The sequence below is a fragment of the Microtus oregoni genome, unplaced genomic scaffold, assembly GCF_018167655.1.
Source record: "Microtus oregoni isolate MIOR12 unplaced genomic scaffold, Mior012 000017F_ref0000208, whole genome shotgun sequence".
In the NCBI taxonomy this organism is placed as follows: Eukaryota; Metazoa; Chordata; class Mammalia; order Rodentia; family Cricetidae; genus Microtus; species Microtus oregoni.
In genome coordinates, this window is record NW_024543076.1 from 19,708,077 (window position 1) to 19,722,898 (window position 14,822).

The 14,822-nt window shown below is 37.1% G+C and overlaps 1 protein-coding gene across 2 annotated transcripts in view; it reads left to right on the top strand.

The window, feature by feature from the left end:
• Nucleotides 1-14,822, top strand: part of Fut9 (fucosyltransferase 9) — a 193,187-nt gene that overhangs the window by 29,026 nt on the left and 149,339 nt on the right. The window contains exon 2 of one of the 2 annotated variants that reach the window (XM_041667396.1): nt 12,575-12,648. The exons of the other annotated variant lie outside the window; for it this stretch is intronic. The gene's annotated coding sequence lies outside the window, so the exon portion shown is untranslated. The remainder of the gene's footprint in view (nt 1-12,574; nt 12,649-14,822) is intronic. 2 annotated transcript variants of the gene reach the window in all.

Sequence of the window (14,822 nt, forward strand, 5' to 3'; positions counted from 1 at the left end):
GAGAAGCCAAGGACAATGGCACTGGGTTTTGTTCCTACTGCATGTACTGGCTTTGTGGGAGCCTAGCCTGTTTGGTTGCTCACCTTCCTAGACCTTGATGGAAGGAGGAGGACCTTGGGCTTCCCACAGGGCAGGGAACCCTGACTGCTCTTTGGACTGGAGAGGGAGGGGGAGGGGAGTGAGGGTTGGGGAGTGGGGGAAGGGGGAGTGAAAAGGGAGGCCGAGAGGAGGTGGAAATTTTTAATAAAAAAAAGTGTAATATTAAAAAAAAAACAGAAGGTCAACTCTCTTAGAATGATATTTGTCTGGGGTGGGGTGGGGGCATAGGGACAGCTTCTCAATGCTTCTACCAATCTATCCTGATATTTTGCTGTTGTTTGAGTCTGCAGGCAGGTGGGTCTGGGTCCTTTCGTGGAGCCTGTACTAGAATCTGTCTACCCCTAAAGTTACCTCCATCCATATCTGACTTCTCATTTGCATCCCTTTCATTTTCTGTCTTGTCTTATTGCTTTACAGCTTCAAGCACTTGATTAAATAGGAGAGGGGGAAATGGAAGCATTGTCTTATTCCTGATCTTAGTGGAAATGCTACTTATTATGGTTGACTATAGGTTATATTTATAGTTAATATACATACACATGCATTTATATTATATAGATAATATATATGAACACACACACATTTCATTTATAGTCACTTCAGGTATTTTAATATGAAGGGATACTGGATTTTGTTAGAGTCCTTCCCTCTATCTATTGAGATGATCATGAGATTTCTGTCCTTAAGTATATTTATGTAAAAGTGATGTTACTTGACCTGTAGATACTAAACCTTTCTTAAATCTTTGAATTGAAGTCAATTTGATTATTGTGAATAATTTTTTGATGTCTTGAGTTTATTATCCGAGATTGGCAAAGAGTTTAAACATCTGTGTTTAACAGGAAGACTGATCTGTAATTTCTTGTGGTGTTGTCTAATTTTTGTATTGATAATAATGACTTTGGAATTATTATCATTATTCTCATTTGTATTTTGTGGAATAACTTGAAAAGCATTGGTGTTGGTTCTTTGAAGGTAGAATATACTTCTGTATAGAATTTATCCTGAGCAGGCTGTTTGTACAGTGGGAAACATTTTTAACTGCTTTATTTTGTTGCTTATTATACACTTGTTCACACTATTGAGCTCATCTTTGTTCATTTTGACAGGTCACATACAGCTAGGAATTCATCTATTTCCTCCAAATTTTCCAATTTAATTAAGTACAGATATTAAGAAATTTTAAAGTTTCTTTTGTATCAGTTGAAATATTTTTTTATTTTTTATTTAACTTTATTAGTTTATATTTTCTCTCTTCTTAATTTGACTAAACATTTTCTAATCTCTATAAAGGAAAGTATGGCTCTTTTAATGTTTTTCTTTATTGTTTTTCAATTTAATTAGTTTTTATTCTGATCTTATTTATCTCTACTTACTGCTTTGAGTTAGGTCATTTCTTGTTTTTCATGGGTGTAAGGTACACCACTAAGTGAAAAACTTTATTTCTCTCTTTTTACATCATGGGCACACAGGACAATAAATGTCTCTCTTAGAATTGCCTTTGTATCTCAAAGCTTCTGTTTTCCCTTTCACATTATTCTAGTAATATTTTATCTCTTCTTGACTTATGCAAATAACCATTTATCATTTATTTGCATTTTTAAAGTCTGTATGAATAACTGTTCTCTGACAAATACATCTGCCTATGACATCACTTAACTCCAGTGCTTTTCTCATTATGATTTATTGGTAACTTTTGTGTGGTGAGAAGAGGGACATTGAAGTTAGTTATGTTTTCTTTGTTGGGTTGTGTCTGTCTTTGTATCAAGTAGTATTTGTTTTATAAAAACGGGCATGACCATGTTGGGTATTTATGTTTAGAAACATAATGTCCTCTTCATGAATTGCCCTTTATGCTTGTGCATACATGTGTGTAGAATGGCGATGTCCTCTTGATGGAATATTTTCTAACTCAGTATGATGTTATCTTTTCTCTTCTGGTCAGTTTTGATTTGAAGTCAATTTTGTCAGACATTAGAAGAACAAAATTGGTTTTGTTTCCTAATCCCATTTTCTTAAAATACTTTTATACATGGCTTCACCTTCTGGTAAAATGTATCTTTGAATGTAGGGTATACTTGTTGGAGAAAGAAAATTGAAAACTTAGTTTTCTGATGCAGTTTACTATTCTGTGTCTTTTGATTTTGGATCTCAGACCTTTAACATTTAAAGTTATCATTGAAATGTGTTAATCATTCCCTTCATTTTGTAGTGTTTGTTGTTTTCTTAGTCCTGATTTAATTAACAGCCGTCTTAACAATTTTATTTACCCCCATGTAACTTCTTCAATATTTTACTATATTTGCTGTCTGAATCATTCTTTCAAGTACCCTGTGTAGAAGTGGTCTGGTGCCCATAAATTCTTCTGACCTTCATTTATCATGAAAACCTTTTGCTTCTCCTTCAATTATGACTGAGCGTTTTTCAAGATATATTCTTCTGATTTAGCAACTGTAGTCTTTCAGAAGTTGAAATGCATCATTCTAAATGCCTTACTTCTGGATTTTAGGGTTTCTGTGGGAAAATCAGCATTAATTGGGTGTCACAGTTTTTAAAATAAATGCTGTATTTTGCAGCATTAAATATTGGGTTATCACTATGTATATTTAATATTTTAACTATAATATGGTCTGTCAAATTTCTATGTGTAAATAGTATATCCATTATACCAGGTCATCTCTTTTTGTCTAGATTTTATATGTTTAGTTTCTGTGACGTAATCTAATATATCTAATATACCTTTGACATAGAATTTTTAAATGTGGGTAATCCTAATTTTGTTTTTATCAGGGTCTCTCCAAGAGCTTACCTACTTCATTTACACTTTCAAAGGTTTTATCACCATCTTTGACTGAATGATCCCGTGATCTACTGCACTGGTCAGGCTTTCTGATGTTGTTTTATTTTACCTCTTGCATTTTCATTTCCAGGATTACTTCACTTTGGTTTTTATTCAGTGTTTCTATTGTTCCCTACAATTATTTCCATGTTCTAAATTGACTTTTTAATTTCATTGAGATTTTTGCTTATATAACTCTATAATAGTTTCTGGAGTTTCTTTCCTTTTCGAATTCTTAAGCTATATCTATGTCTTTTTTTAGTTCATATTTTTTTAAAGTTATTTTTCTCAAATATCATATATATCATTGAGATTGATGGATATGGAACTAGTGGTTTTTGGAAGACACACACTTATTTGATTTTTTTTCAAATATTTATTTATTTATTTATTTATTATGTATACAATATTCTTTCTGCATGTATGCCTGAAGGCCGAAGAGGGCACCAGACCTCATTTCAGATGGCTGTGAGCCACCATGTGGTTGCTGGGAATTGAACTCAGGACCTTTGGAAGAGCAGGCAACGCTCTTAACCACTGAGCCATCTCTCCAGCCCTGATTTTTTGTTTTAAAGTTACTCCTGTTTTTGCACAGGGACTTGAGAAATTGAAGAAATAAAATTGTAAATGTAAAATAAAATTTAAAAAAATAAGTAAAAAAGAAAAAAGAAAATTACAAAAAAGAAAGGCAAAGAAGAAAGAAAAAAATCAAAATTTTAACCCGCAGCCCTGCTACAGAAAATTTAAAAAGGAGAAAATATTTATTTTTATTTAAAAAACAAAATTATAGAAACTTTTAATTTTTTAGCAAATCATTTTCAAGTTAGTGCACAGCAGTGTTGAAAGAATTTTACATATATTCATGACCAAAATCTGAAACCTGAGTTATATTTATTTTCTTTTGTGTTTGAATACCATAGCCATCTCTACCAGTCCATTGTTCTGCGTGGGGTTTTTCTTTGTCCCTGTTTCTTTGCTTATTTTATTATTAAAAATGGGCTTCACTATTTAACCCACACTATCCTCAAGCTCAGGATTTCCCTGCCTTATTCTCTTGAATGTTAGGATTATAGGCATGTGCCACAATGCCAGACTGTCAGTCTCTTTTATATAAACATTTTAAAACCCAACAAATTTCACCTTGGTTAGCATGAATATTATAAAGTTGAGTTCAGTGTTGTTATTTATTTTTTCCTTATGAATAATTTAATTTTGATAGGCTAGATAGATACTTTAGATCCAAATCAAATGTTAGCGATTATGATGCCCCAATCTAAGAGTTTTTAGTGTATAAGTGTATTAAACAGTTGAGGCTAATCCATTTGGTTGTGTCTTTTGTGTGTGTGCGCATTAATAGATTACTATTATCATGCCCATTTCAAATATAATAAAACTAAAGATTAGGGCAGATAATTATTGAGGGTTAAATTATTAAACTGCTTTTGTAAAAAACAATTAGTTAAGATAGTTTCTAGGGTAGCTGAAAATCTTTCCTCTTAGATCAGAAACAAGACAAAGATTCTTCTCTTCTAATCTCTACTCAACTGATTAATTACAAATTTTCTGGCCTATGTGGAAACCTAACATTTGCTAACATTCTTGTTAGGTTGGACTAATCTCCTTACAAATACTATAAGTTAGGCAGTCCCAAAGGCAGGCGGATCTCTGTGAGTTCGAGACCAGCCTGGTCTACAGAGCTAGTTCCAGGACAGGCTCCAAAGCCACAGAGAAACCCTTTCTCAAAAAAATAAATAAATAAATAAAAATAAAAAAGATACTGTACTTTTCCCTCCCAGGATCCCCTCCCCTATTGTGGTGGCTCACCTGGCTACAGCCGATGTAGCATCATAATTCTGCCTGCTTTGCAGACATTTTTCTGAATTATTCACAACAGAGTAACTTCTCTTTTTTTTCTTCCCACCTGTTTTATAAATACACTTTGCTTAGGGCACCAGTTTTCTCTCAGGGTCAGGATTCCAAACACGTTCACTGAAGCCTTTCTCCTGGCCTTGTTGCTGCTTGTCACAATGTATCTGAGATCCATGGTGGCTTAAGTAGCATGATTGTTTTTCTTCTTTCCTTAATTTGCCTCTTAGAAGCAACAGGTGGGATTTAAAGCTTCACTGCCCTGGGAGAGAAGCCACAACAATAGTTACATTTGATTGTGTATGTAATAAAGAGACTGTGCAGGAGAACACAGGAACCAATAGCTTTAAAATTTGTTTAGCATTTTCACTTCTCCTCCATCTTAAAATGATGCTTATGCTGTATATAAATAAAGCTCTGGATGCCTGAATTTCTATTGAAGGTTAGATTATCTGTAATATGCTACCAAATTTAAAAAAAAATCCCATGAAAAGGTACAATATTATTTAATCTATAGTTGTGTGTGTGTGTGTATGTATGTGTGTGTGTGTGTGTGTGTGTGTGTGTGTGTTTTACCAGATGTGATGCTTTCATAGACTCATGTATTTGAATGTCTGGTCATCAGGGAGTGGCCTTGTTGGAAGAAGTGTGTTTCTGGTCACAGGCTTTGTTTGAGGTTTCAGATCCATAAGGCAGGCCTGTGTCACTCTTCCTTTTTGCTACCTGAGATATGTAGAAGTCTCAGTCTCTCTCCAGGACCATGTTTGCCTACACTCTACTATGCTTCCTGCCATGGTAATGGTCTAAATCTGAACTGTAAACCAGCTCCATTGAAATGTTTTACTTCGTAAGAGTAGCCCTGATCATAGTGTTTCTTCACAGCAATGGAAACCCTAAGTAAGGCAGAAGATGGTACCAAAGGATTGGGGTACAGTTGTTATTGGTCTGATTGTGCTTTTATGGAGGAGAATGTGGACTTTGAGGTGTTTGGATTAGAAAACCAGTTGAATGTTTAAAGCTAAAGCAGGACTTTAAGCATACACAATAAACAGAACTTATTTTCCAAGTCCTATTAGACTAGTAGAGGATATATTCTCTTACATTGTTTGATTTATGCTTGAATAGAATCTCTCAACTAACAAACAACTAATTGTTGAAGTTCCTGGAAAATTCCTCAGTAGTTCTTCTGAATGATTTAAACCCTATTAAAAATCACATTCTTTAGAACCATGATTTCAGAATATTCTTAATATTTAATTTATAAATGCATTTAATTGCTGCAATATGTGTCACATGAATCTGAAATCATCCCTCATTCTGCTACTTATGAAAGACTGGCTATTTACAAAAGGCAAGCTTAGTATCTTAGTGTAAGTGCATGTAATGTATATCTATTTAAACTTTAATATTGCTATCTAAACTCATAGGTTGAAACAGTCACATGATTATATTAAAATGCATGATATCCTCTGTTACCAATGTCTTTCGATGAGACACATCACAGTACCCTGTACAGATGTTCAATATAAATTTGGTTGCCATGGAGGAAGTAAACTGCATTAGCATCATTAAAGATACAGCACCGAAATCAGGGAAATTACCAAGGGAAGATGCATATATCTGTATTATAGGATCAGCCAAAGTGGTTGTTTCAATACTATAGTCAAAGAGAAAAACTGGAACGAAAAATTGTCAAGGAATATTATGCTCAAAGAAAGTGATTGATAGACATGTCAGCATGCCAGTGATGTCTTCAGTACTGGGGTCTTACAACCAGATTAGAGTGTAACCAACAGCCTTAGAAATAGCCTATAATGTTGTAAGGGAAGAGTCTATGGGACGCCTTTGGACAAAAACTCAACAAGATGTATCCATTCCTGGCACTGTAGTATTACTTGGTAACACAAAATGTCAAATTGGAGCATTGTTTCCCCAATTTTGTGGTGACTCCATTTAAGTTCCTTTCATGGTTATAGTTTAGTCTATATTTTTTCAAAAGACTTTTAGTATTGATTGTCCCTCCTCATATTCCTTACTTTATCCTGCCCTCCCAACTCCTTCCCAATTTAATCCTCCAATTTCAGTTTTCCTATAATTTTTTCGTATCCCTATATTTTACTTCCCCTTCCTTGGAAGATTTTCTCCTCCTACCTATTCCCTTACTATGTACCAAACCTTTGTGATTATTCAGATTGAAGCACAAATATTAAAAGCTTAAAAGCTTTTTGTCTTTTGGCAGTTTTAGTAGAGTTCTCTGGGTGTGTACAGATTACAGTACACACATCAAATGTTAAAAGCTCACATCTACGTATAAGTGAAAATATACAATACTTGTCTTTTGGGTTTCTTGCAGAGTTCCTTGGATTTATGCCCAATAACATATAGATAAATCTTGTGGTAGATCTCTCTTTTAGTTTTTGAGAGATCTCCAGCCTGGCTAGCAATGAAGTCACCCACCTCAGCCCACCCCTTACTACTTGCTCCTCTTCAGCTATACCTCCCTCTATTCACAGGATGTCAACCATTCTGGCTCTCTCTCACACACAAACTCATCATGCATTTGCTCACCATAATAGTGCCTGTCTACCCTTTGCTGAAGGGCATGGGGAATGTCAATGTTTTCTCCTGGGAACTTCCCGCAGGCCTTGGCTTAAGTCTTTATTTTACATCCTGGCTGCAGTTTCCCACTCTCTTCTCATCCCAGGTCTCCCCCAAACCCGTTTTCTTCCCACCACCCAATCCACTCCTCCTCCATTTCTGTTTAGGAACGAGCAGATCTCCCATGGATATCAACAGAAACATAGCATATCAAGTTGTTATAAGACTAAGTACATCCTCATGTATGAAGACTAGGCAAGGTAATCCGGTTTGAGGAGTGTAGGGTCCCAAAATCCAGTAAAAGAGTCAGAAACAGCCCCTGCTTTCACTAGGAGTCCCACAAGAGGACCACACTACACAATTATAATATTTGCAGAGTGCCTGGGTCAGTCCAAGGTGTGTTTCCTGGAGGCCACTCAAAGATGGATCGTCTTTTCTTATCTAATCGTTAGTCTGTCTGTGCCTTATTATTAGGGTACTGATACCATTAGTATTAGAAGTTAATTTGAGCAGTGTTTATTGTTTTCTGGTATTTTGTTGTTGTGTTGTGGAGTTTTGGAACCCTTTCTTTTATTAATTGTTCTGGGATTATTATTTCTTATGTTCTCTGGCATATGTTAATCTTCTCTTCAGATTGAAGTTTTCTTTGTAGTACCTTCTGTAGAGCTCATTGGTGGACAAAACTTTCTTAATTTTTTTTTGTCATGAAATATTTTTTCTTTCTCTAGTGATTGAGAGTTTTTCTAGCTATAGTAGTCTGGGATGCATCATTAGTCTCTCAAAACTTGTAGAAAATCTTTTCCAGCCCTTTTGGCTTTCAGTTTCCGCTGTAAAGTCTAATGCTGTTGTAATGGATCTACCATAATGTATGACATTGTCTTTTGCCCTTGCAACGTCTAATATTCTTTCTTTTTTTTTTTATTGAGAAAAGGAAAAAAAAAACAAACAAGTTTCCGCCTCCTCCCAGCCTCCCATTTCCCTCCCCCTCCTCCCTCCCTTCTCCCCCTCCCCCTACTCCTCTCCCCCTCCCTCTCCAGTCCAAAGAGCAGTCAGGGTTCCCTGCCCTGTGGTAAGTCCTAGGTCCTCCCCCTCCGTCCATTTCTAGGAAGGTGAACATCCAAACTGGCTAGGCTCCCACAAAGCCAGCACATTAAGTAGGATCAAAACCCCATGCCATTGTCCTTGGCTTCTCATCAGCCCTCATTGTTCGCCATGCTCAGAGAGTCCGGTTTTATCCCATGCTTTTTCGGTCACAGTCCAGCTGGCCTTGGTGAGCTCCCAATAGATCAGCTCCACTGTTTCAGTGGGTAGGTGCACCCCTCGTGGTCCCGACTTCTTTGCTCATGTTCTCCCTCCTTCTGCTCCTCATTGGGACCTTGGAAGCTCAGTCCAGTTCTTTGTTCTATATTTTTAGTGATTATGTGGTGTGGGCAATCCCCACACCCAGTATTGTTTATTTTGTATTTAGTATGCTTTAATAGGCATGTTGGTTAGGTATGCCAATTGGACACATGCTAGAGTTATCTGGGAAGAAGGAATCTTATTTTAAAAAAAAAATGCCTCAATGGTTTTGGATCTTCACACCTAGATGTCTTGGGAGGAGGATGCATTTTGTGGTACCACATTGGCTAAGTGGAAAGACTTGAGTTCTAAGAACACGTATCTGTTACAAAAATGGCACTAAAATTGGAATCAATTGAATGTCTGTCCTAGTAATTCAGTGCAAATCTTTGTAGGTTGATAATGGAGTTTTGATATGTACGACACTTTGTAAAAAATGGCAAAGTAAAATGCTACTCGATAGAGGGGCAAGTGGTAATTCTGCTTCTGCAGATAAAAGTTAGCGGAACAATGACAGATCGTGAATGCTTACTGTCCTGGGGACTTACAGCTCCAGTAATACATAAGGTGTCATCCGAGGAAAGATCTGTGCATTCCTGAAAAACTGAAGATTAAAAGAGTGATGGGCATTGGAGTCCTTGACTCACAGTCACTCATTCAGCAAGCATTTCCACAGTCCTGTTGTGAGGCAGTCATGAGACACAACCAGGAAGGAGTTGCCATGCACTGTTGGAGAAGATTCAGTGTATGGCTTTCCAGTGTAGATGAGGCACAGGTGCCATCCACAAAACACTTTGACGAGTAGCTCCCACATATGGAAAATCCGGTCTTTTTTTCAATCATATAGCTGATTTTCTTTAAATGTATATATTTTTGTGGTGTGTATTTATGCGTGTGCACAGTTATTTTTGTGAGTAGATATGTGGGGGGGGGTAGGTGAAAGACATGTTAAGGCCCTAGGTTTACAATAAATGTCTTCCTTAATCACTTTCCACCATATATATATATATATATATATATATATATATTCTTTTTTCTTTAAACAACATTTTTTTTAAAAATTTATCTTACATATCTACCCTTATATATTAATGAAAGGGCTTTCAATTGAACCCAGAGCTCATCAATCAGACCAACTTAACTAACCAGGTTGCTAAAGCAATCCCTTGTTTCTGCTTTCTGAAGTTTGGAATTACAGATGGGCTGCGATACCAATCTGGTTTACATGAGTGCTGCGGATATGAACTTTTACCCTTGAATTTGTGTGGTAAATATTTACCAGTAGTCTACTCCAAGTAAAGATTGTTTTTAGTGTTATTTCTCAATAAGAAACTTATGAATATCATCTGAAAGTCTTTTAATTTGCTTATGGGTAAAAGATTTATACACATGTGTTTATACACATGTAGCTTTGTCTCTTTTAGTGTTAATTAATATCTTATTGCAATAATTATATATCTTGTTGTCATGAAATACCTGGCAAAAGTAACTTAAGCAATGGACAGATTTATTTTGGTTAACAGTTTGAGATATAATCCTTGATACTAGAGAGAGCATCAATGTAGAAACATAAACAAACAAATCTACAGTTAGGAAACAGAGAGAGAGAGGCAGAGAGAGAGAGAGACTGCTACTCTATTCACCTACTTTTTTGAAATTGATAGTTTCACACACGTAAATGAATTTTAGTCACTATCATCCCCATTGCCTGCTCCTTCCCCTTCTCCCACTGAAACCTCTTCTCAATAAGTCCCCTTCTACTTTCATGTCTTCCTGTGTGTATGAGGCACATTGAGTATTATCTCATGCCTACAAGGTGTGGGAAGATTTTCACTAAATCAAGGGCAACTTATCAGTGACTATACAATTTAAGAAAATGGCAACAGTCACTAACCACCAATCTCTTCTTTTGATTTAGCCAGGCACTTCAGCTCATGAAATGGTATCACCCATACTCAGGGTGAATCTTTGCTCCTCAGTTAAACACTTTTAGAAACAACCTCATAGAGAAATACAGAGGAGTGCCTTCTAGATATTATGTACACAATGAACATTATCCGTAATCAATCTCTTATAAACTTAATACCAATATACATCAGTTTTCACTATAATGATGACTCTCTAGCTGCTAAAGTTCACACAATACAAAATGTGTTTAGTTCATCTATAAAACAGTCAGAAAATTTCACAGACCATCATTGCTTAAAAGCCTAAAGTGTCATCTCAGATTCATGTGAGAACTTATAAAGTAAGATAAAGATTAATAAATGAAACAAGTTGCACAACTGCAACATATAGTGGCATACTGTCTACTTTTATGTCAACGTGACACAAGCCAGCGTCATTTGAAAGAGGGAATGGCAATTGAGAAAATGCCCCACCAGTATGGTCTGTGGGCAAGTTTGTGCTACATTTCTCTAACTGGTGATGAATGTGGGATGGCCCAGCCCATTTAGAATAGGTAATGCCACCTCTGGGAAGGTGGTTTTAGAGTGTAAAAGAAAGCAAATAGAGTAAGAAGACTTGCTCCATGTGGAGCAAGTCAGTAAGCAGAGGTAACAGGGCTTCTGCTTCATTTCCTCCCTCCAGGCTGCTGCCCTAAAGTCCTGTATTAACTCCTTAGTCTGGAGATGGTCAAGTATCCTCAGAGCTAAAGAATCACTGAAAAGAAACCAAACAAAAATGAAAGAGTAGCTTTTTTAAAATTGTGTACCAAATCACCTTAACTATCAGGCTTTTTATAGTCTATGAGAGAATAATTGTCTACATGGGTCAAAATGTTGTCAGATAATTTTCTAGTCTACATTTTTATTAAATTAATTTTACAGTTAATTGTTTTACAAATTAAATGTTGTAGGAATTTTGTTATTTGGTCTAATGACCAATGGAATGGAGTGGATTGCCCACTGGGTGTGGTCTTCTCTGGCAATTAGTGAGCCCTTAAGAAACAAGGAATGACAATCAGGGTTCCCTGCCCTGCGGGAAGTCCAAGGACCACCCACCTTCATCCAGGTCTAGTAAGGTGAGCATCCAAACTGCCTAGGCTCCCCCAAAGCCAGTACGTGCAGTAGGATCAAAACCCAGTGCCAAGGCTGGGCGATGGTGGCACACGCCTTTAATCCCAGCACTTGTGAGGCAGAGGGAGGCAGATCTCTGTGAGTTCGAGACCAGCCTGGTCTACAAAAGCTAGTGCCAGGACAGGCTCCAAAGCCACAGAGAAACCCTGTCTCGAAAAACCAAAACCAAAACAAACAAACAAACAAAAAACCAGTGCCATTGTTCTTGAGTTCTCAGTAGTCCTCATTGTCTGCTATCGCTATGTTCAGCGAGTCCAGTTTTATCCCATGCTTTTTCAGACCCAGGCCAGCTGGCCTTGGTGAGTTTCTGATAGAACATCCCCATTGTCTCAGTGTGTGGGTGCATCCCTCATGGTCCTGAGTTCCTTGCTCATGCTCTCTCTCCATCTGTTCCTGATTTGGACCTTGAGATTTCAATCCGGTGCTCCAATGTGGGTCTCTGTCTCCTTTCATCGCCTGATGAAGGTTAATATCCAGGAGAATGCGTATATGTTTGTCTTTGGGTTCACCTTCTTATTTAGCTTCTCTAGGATCACGAATTATAGGCTCAATGTCCTTTATTTATGGCTAGAAACCAAATATGAGTGAGTACATCCCATGTTCCTTTTCGGGCTGATGAGGGAGGAGGACTTGATTGGGGGAGGGGGAGGGAAATGGGAGGCGGTGGCGGGGAGGAGGCAGAAATCTTTAATAAATAATAATAAAAAAAAGAAACAAGGAAGGAGGGTCATGTGTTTTCTTTTGGACTTCGAAGGATTCCTGATGCCATGGCTTTGTGACCTGGTCCAGCACTTTCCCCACCCTACCCTGGAGGACAAAGAGGCAGAGGTGTGGCTTCATTCTGTATTTGTGAGTGTGCTATTTCATCCCTTAATAAATAAGTCCCGATCCAGTACTTCCATAGCCACTTTAGTTAAGTCTTCAGGATTATGCTTAATTTTACCCGTGGAATGAAGAAACGTTAAAGTGATGCATTTATGTCTAGGCTATTAGGTCATTTCACTCGTTTTCATATTTCAGAAAATTTAAAGCTGTTCTGCCCAAAGTACCACTTAAAGCAATGACTGCACTTATAGTGAAAAAAAATCTTTCCATTCTCAGGAGAAAGTATTCAATTTTTATTGAAAGATAAAGGAATAATTTTTCCAACAGACACTTCTCAAACACATTGCAACACTAGTTCAGAGATCATATACTGCTCGGCTCCTATTGAAGATGTAAACTCCTCTTGGAAAGTGACTCACTATCTGATTGAATACACACCAATCAGATCAATTGTTTGTATTATTTAGTTCTAATATAAGATTATTCTTCTACAAAAAAATGTGACAGTGCATTATTTGTGAATATAATATGACACAGAATATGAAATTAATGAATCCGAAAATTAGTTTTATCTTTACCTTTTGGGAACATTTAACAGTGCCCTGTATGCACAGGATATTGTAGAGAATTGCAGCATGATGCGCTAAGGCTCACCCATGCAGCATCTACTCCCATTAGTGATTTTTTTTTTAGGAGGGGGGGGGGTTCTTCCTCAATCAAACCTTATTTTTTTTAACCAAGAATGAATCCACAGACTCTCATTTTCTGTGGAAAAAGAAGCAAAACCTCTTCTCCAAAGTAACATATATTTTGACTTAAACTTTTAAGTCAAGGCACTTACAAAATATGTAAGTTGGATTAATCCAGCAGCATTTATTTTTTTTTAAATATTTTTTTCTAAATATTTATTTATTTATTATGTATACAATATTCTGTTGTGTGTCTGCCTGCAGGCCAGAAGAGGGCAACAGATCTCATTTCAGATGGTTATGAGCCACCATGCGGTGGCTGGGAATTGAACTCAGGACCTTTGGAAGAGCAGGCAATGCTCTTAACCACTAAGCCATCTTTCCAGCCCTCCAGCAGCATTTATAATCAAATGTCTTTTAGCAACTGTTGCTCCTTCTTCAACAATCAAACAATTCAAGGACAACATAATAATATACAGATTCTCTGGGTGTTTTCCATCTTTACATGGAAGCTAAGCCATAGTGAATGAGACCTAGGAGCACTAATCCCCTACCCCCGTGCCCTGAACGGGGGTAGATACATTTGGATTTGAATTCCTACATGTGGAATTCCAATTTCAGCTCTGGCATGGGCTAGTGGTTAGAAATCTTCAGGCAAATGTTTTTTTTTTTTCCATAAATTTGTGCCCCAAAAGTTGGGCGTTGAAGAGCCAGAAAGTGGTGGTGCACGCCTTTAATCCCAGCACTCGGGAGGCAGAGGCAGGCGGATCTCTGGGAGTTCGAGGCCAGCCTGGTCTACAAGAGCTAGTTTCAGGACAGTCACCAAAGCTACAGAGAAACCCTGTCTCGAAAAACCAAAAAAAAAAAAAAAAATTGGGCGCTGAAGTGAAGCTAGTTGCTTCACTTTACCTACTAGTTCAGTTTGTACAACATGAGACTCTTAATCAATAAAAAACTCTGAGAAAGAAATCGGGGTTCAACCTGAAGGTCAAAAAAGCAAAATAGCCATCCACTGGCGCTTACCTCGATCTCACTCCAAATGGCAATCCTACCTCCAGGAAATTCAGAATGAGACTGATCCTGAGAGCTGTCTCCTCCCATTTTATAATCTTCTCTGGGTTGGGATTAAAGGCATGCATCACCTGGTTTCTATGGCAAACTAGTGTGGTTACGGAGATTAAAGGTGTGTGTTACCATGGCCTGGACTTCAAGGCTGACTAGTGGGGCTGTTTTATTCTCTGATCTTCAAGCAAGTTCTATTTATTAATATATAAATGAGTGCCAGTACAGTATAAAAAGTAGTTGTATGAGGAGACTCAATTTTTCTGGAAATTGAATAATTTTTCACAAAATAGATTAAGATGTTTTGATCAGTAAAAAGCACAGTGAATTATAAGATATCATTAATAACAACTACTGTTTTTATTCTCAAGGTTTCTGTAGTAGAGAAAAAGCTTTATTACAAGCACAACTTTCTGGTATCTGAAA